Genomic DNA, 6,012 nt, shown 5'->3' with positions numbered 1-6,012 from the left:
TGCATATTTGATCACTTCACTCATCATGCCCCTTTCCAGATCATTTATAAATATATTAAAGCAATGGCCCAAGTAAAGATCCCTGAGGTACTTCACTATTTACCTTTTTCCACTATGAAACCTGAACATTTAATCCTACTCTTTCCTGTCTTTTAACCAGCTTGCAATCCACAAACGCACATCGCCTCCTATTCCATGACTTTTTTCCGGAAGCCTCATGTGGGACTTTGAGTGCCTTCTGAAAATCCAAATACACATCTATCAGTTCACCTTTATCCACGTTTGTTCACTCCTTCAAAAAAAAAAAACATGTAGGAGATTTGAGAGGCAAGATTTCTCTTGGGTAAATCCATGTTGGCTGTGTCCCATCAAACCAGGTCTATCTAAATGTTTTGTGATTTTATTCTTTAACAGTTTCCATGATTTTTCCCAGCTCTGAAGTCAAGCTCACCGGTCTATAGTTTCCCGGATCCCTTTTTAAATATAAGGGTCATTGGCCATCTTCCAATCTTCAGGTACATCAGATGATTTTAATGATGTTACAAATTAATTGAAATAGGTCTGAAATTGCATTTTTAGTACTTTCAGAACCCTGAGGTGTATACCATCTGGTCTAGGTGATTTACTACTCCTCTTCAGTTTGTCAGTCAGGCCTACCATGTCTTCTAGGTTCATCGTGATTTGGTTCAGTTTATTTTTATTTTGGTTTTTTATATACCGGCATTCGAGACAGCAGTCACCTCATGCTGGTTCACATAAAACAGGAGTGCATAATAAACTTAAACTAGAACTAAGGTGCAGAAAAGGCAGTTACATGTAACAAGGGTGGAAGAACTGGGCGAAGAGGGGAGGGAAAGGACAGGTAAATAATGGCTAATGATAGTTACAAGTAGTTAACAATAGGGTAGTAGATGTTTGTGTGTTGATGTTGAGGTGTTTGAGATGTTGAGTTAATCTGAATCATCACCCATGAAAACCTTCTCTGGAATAGGTATCTTTCCACAGTGGCCTTATCTTCTCTAAGTGCCCCTTTAACCCCTTGATCATCTAATGGTCCAACTGACTCCCTTGCAGACTTTCTGCTTCAGATATATTTTAAAAAGGTTTTATTGTGAGTTTTTTGCTTCTATGGCAAAGTTCTTTTCAAATTTTCTCTTAGCCTGTCTTATCAATGTCTTACCGAATCCTAGCAGAAAATATCAATCACTTCAAAGACCTAATTAAAATAATCACGTTTTTACCTTCTTTCTAAAATCCAGATAATGTGTTTCCAGTCTTACTTTCCAGGGGGCTAAGGTCCAAAGCTCTGGCCCTTGAACCAGGAACATCCTCATCCTATGAACCATTTTGCAAATCTCCTGCCTTGATAGAACCTGGCTTCATACTGAGAGTGCAAATTGTGCTTAGGGACATAGCCGTCCTGCAGATATTTAGCTCCCCCCATGTAATGCCTTAAACTGAGTGTGCTTTTCAATAGGCAACCAGTATAGCTGCCTTAGTATAGGGTTCATGCTTGCTCGGCTGAGATACCTATAAATCAGCTGGGCCGCCATGTTCTGAATCGTCTGAATTCACTGAATGCTCTTTTTAGGGAGGCCTATTAAGTGTTACAGTAATCAAAGAAGGGGCAAATAAAGGCTTGAACTACCACTCTAAAAAGATCCAACACAAATCTTAACCTCCTCAAGTGTCTAACCCTAAGGCAAGCTCCTTGTATAACAGAAGAGATGGGGGAAGTCAAGACTCAACTCATCCACCAACACCTCCAACTCTCTAACCTTGTGGCTTCTTGCCACAGCAGTATCTCTTAACCTTCAAGGGCAGTGTCAAAAATCTCCTCATTGCACACATCTCTTGCCCTCACCTGGAAATGCCCATGCCCTGCCAATAATACACCCCTTTTTGAATGTGAGATATTCGCGCAGTGGGAGAGAGACACACGTCTGGCTGGCTTTTAAAATTTGGGCGCATGCAAGCCCTACTTGTGTATGCTTCCCCTAATTGATGCTTGTGCCAGGCTTTTAAAATTTACCTCTTATTGAGGGATGTCAAAGCAATCACAAGAGCAGATGTGCCATCCTGGATCAGACGGAAGGTCCCTGAAACCTAGCATTGTCTCCCGCTTACAGGCCGATTCCGTAAAATGTGCAGGAGAGCTGGCGCTCCATGTTGAGCATCTGCTCTCCTGATGGGTGCCCAGGCACCTCTCCTGGGCATGCAATTCTCTATTCAAATGAGGAAGTGCACTAATAGAGAGGTGCTAGGGACAATAGCACATCCCTAGTACCTCCTTATTAGCGGTAGAGCTAGCTGTCAGCGGGTCTGACAACAGACTCTCTATTTTACTGGCATCTGTTGTCTAACCCATTGACAGCCATGGGTTAGAAAAATGGACACCAGTAAAATTGAGCATCCGTTTTTCTAACCTGCTCACTGCCGGGTTAGGTTTTTATTTATTTTAGATTCCTCTGACTTAATATCGCTATGATATTAAGTTGGAGGGTGTACAGAAATTCAGTTTTCTGTACACTTTTCCCTGTTGCGGTATCCTGGGTGACTAACTAATAGGCTCATCAGCATGTAATGAGCACTATTAGTTTTCAGGGGGGGGGGGGGGGGGAGTTGGCCGTGCATTTGATGTGCTATTACCCCTTACAGTATAAGGGGTAATAAGAGTGTGTCTAAAATGCGTGGCCAAATGGGTGCTAAATGGTACACTTGGCAGAGCACACCATATAGTATTGGCCTGTTAATGTGAGGAAAATGGAGATCATACCCCTGAGTAGGTGATCAAATCTAAATTTTCCTAATGCTTTTAGTTTTCAAGGTTTAGAGATTCTCCCCCCCCCCCCTCCGCGCATTGTCAACGAAGTAAGAAACCTTGGAGTACTTTTGACTCTAAACTTTCATTTGCGCCCCATATCAAGTCCTTGGTTAAGACTTCATATTGGAAATTAAGGATGTTAAGACATGTTAAAACCAAACAAAAATTAGACACATCTAAATATGGTTTTAAATTTTCCAGTTTGGATTACTGAAATTCTTTGTTCATAGGGTTGCCAAAATATATTTTGTGATTCTTGCAGATAAGCCAGAACTCTGCTGCAAGAATCTTAATGGACTTCTCACTGTTTGAACACAATTGAATATAGAATTCAATATACAATTTTAAGTTTAATACATAATGCTCTAAGCCATGATGCCCCTGTTTGTCTTAATATTTATTCTTCTAAAGATCCACCAGCCGGTTAGAAATTTAAGATCAGAGGCAATGCTTATTGGATATCCTGAATCCTAAAACTAAATTCTTAGTAGAATTGCAAGAAAAATGATCAGTTGCTGGTGTTGAGATATGGAACAAACTACCTCTATCATTACAAAAGCAGGTGTGTCTCAAGTCCTTAAAAGAGAGAAAAAAAAAAGCATGTGGCAGATCCCAAATAGTAGATCTAATTCCTTGCTGCTCACTCCCAAGGATAAGCAGTGGATTTCATAGAGGCCACCTAGCTAATAATGTATGCATATCCTTTTTAAACCATTGACCACATCCTCCGGGCAACCAATTCCTTAGCCTAATTGTGTGTTGAGTGAGTGGAGAAAGATACTCCCATCGTGTTAGAAACCGGCTCCATGCTAGCTTCACGGCATGCATCCTTGTCCTAGTACTATATCAAAGGGTAAATAACTGTTCTCCCCTCCCCACTCATGATTTTATAACCCTATTATCTCACCTCTGTCACCTCTTCTCCAAGCTGAAAAGCCCTAACCTGTTAAACGTTTTTCATGAAAGAGGCATTACATTCCCTTTATAATTTGTTGGTCTTTCTAGTTGTACTTATCTTTTTAAGATGGGGAAACCTTGAGTTCATACACAGTATGATTGTTTTATTTTCCATTCCTAACTTTGAGATTTTGATTGTTGCCACATACTGAGCTAAAGCTTAATGAATTGTCCACATTGGCTCCAAGCTCATTTTCCGGGGTGGTTACTCCTAATATGGAATCCAGTATGCTCTACCTATAGCTAGGATATTTTTTTCCCCTCTGTGTATCACGATGCACCATCTCCCACTGGCACAAGGTCCTGCTGCAGTTCCTCAAAATGTGCTTGTGTTAATACTAAATTATTCAAAGTTGTTAATTGGCAAGTGTGACCATCTCACTTATTCCTCCCATTTCCAGATAATTTTTGAATGTTAAACAGCATCTATCCCTGTAGAGATCCTTGGGCCATTCTCTTATTTATGTTAGGCCTTTGTTTCCTATCTTTTAACCAGTTCCTAATCCACAATAGGATATCTCCTAGCCCAGGGCTTTTTAATTTCCTGAGGAGCATCTGATGAGGAATTTAGGAGTGAGTGGCAAATGCCTTCTGCAAATCCAATCTACATGCTTACTCACACCTTCAAAAGACCTACTATTGTAATTAAGACTTCCTTTTGCTGAATTGATGTTGGCCCTTCCATTAGGCCATGTCTATGCATATGGTCAGTAATTTTGTTTTACCTAGCACACAGGCCGATACAGTACAGTGCACTCCGGTGGAGCACACTGTTAACCCACGATTGGATGTGCATTTGACACACTAGCTTTACCCCTTATTCAGTAAGGGGTAATAGCACGTCAAATGCACATCCAACCCCGCCAAACCTAATAGCGCCCGCAACATGCAAATGTATGTTGAGGACCTTATTAGGTATTCCCGTGCGATACAGTAAGTAAAATGTGCAGCCAAGCTCCACATTTACTTTCAGAAATTAGCGCCTACCCAAAGGTAGGTGTTAATTTCTGGGGAAGTGTACAGAAAAGCAGTAAAAACTGCTTTTCTTTACACCCTCTGACTTAATATCATGGCAATATTAAGTCAGAGGCCCCAAAAGTTAAAAAAATTTTTTAAAAAGTTTAAATTTAAAATGGGCCCGTGGCTTGAAAACCAGACACTCAATTTTGCCGGCATCTGGTTTCTGAACCCATGGCTGTCAGTGGGCTCAAGAACTGATGCTGGCAAAATTGAGTGTCAGCTGTCAAACCCGCTGACAGCTGCCGCTCCTGTCCAAAAAGAGGTGCTAGGGATGCGTTAGTGTCCCTAGTGCCTCTTTTTGCTGCAGACCCTAATTTAAATAAATACATTTACTGTATCGTGTGCACAGGAAAGTAGGCGCTTGCCTGCTCTCCTGTGATTTTTACTGTATTGGCCTGACGGTCGTCAGGATCACCAGTCTTAATTGTATGATCCATAGTGCATCCTTTAAAAATTGGCATTACATTAGCTACCCTTCAGTCTTCAGGTACAGGGGCTAGTTTTAATGATAGAATACTAGTAACCAGTTTCATTGGAGTTCTCCCAGAACTTGATACAAATGCTATCTGGTCCTGGCGATTGTTACTCTTTAGTGTGTCAGTTTTCTCTATTATGTCTTTCATTTTCAGAGATTTGCTCCACTGTGTCTCTGAACTATCAAGGAATGGTTCTGGACTGGCTCTCTCTCCAACAGCTGCCTGCTGGAAGACCAAAGCAAAGACTTCATTTTTATTTATCTGCTATGGCCTTATTATGTCCGAGTACTATTTTTACTAGGCCTATAAATGGCAATTTTAAACTAGCATAAAGTTGCCACCTAACTAAATTGCAAAATTTAAAAATGGAGGCACTATGCTGCAGTGATGGTTGAATATTCCAGCATTCCCTAATGAAGAAAACATTTTTAAAAACATTGCTGAGGTTGGATGATAATTGTGACTGGACTCTGTGAAATTAAGCTTACATGATGAGAAGTCTAAGTGCAATAAAGAACAAGTTTTTTTGAAAAAAAGAAAATTAGCATTTAGGAGGTGGCAGATGGAACTCTAGATTAAAAATAAGGCTCCTGGTTGATCTTCCATGGATTTCAGACAGCCAATTCAGGGGATATTCCACCACCTCAATTATTTGTAGATGGTTGGTTTTATAAAGTGAGCTTTTTAAATGTTTCATTTTTAGTGCATACTAATTCAAATAGCATTTACCAACAT

Source organism: Rhinatrema bivittatum, chromosome 8 (genome assembly GCF_901001135.1).
Source record: "Rhinatrema bivittatum chromosome 8, aRhiBiv1.1, whole genome shotgun sequence".
In the NCBI taxonomy this organism is placed as follows: Eukaryota; Metazoa; Chordata; class Amphibia; order Gymnophiona; family Rhinatrematidae; genus Rhinatrema; species Rhinatrema bivittatum.
Note: the sequence above shows the minus strand (reverse complement) of the source record.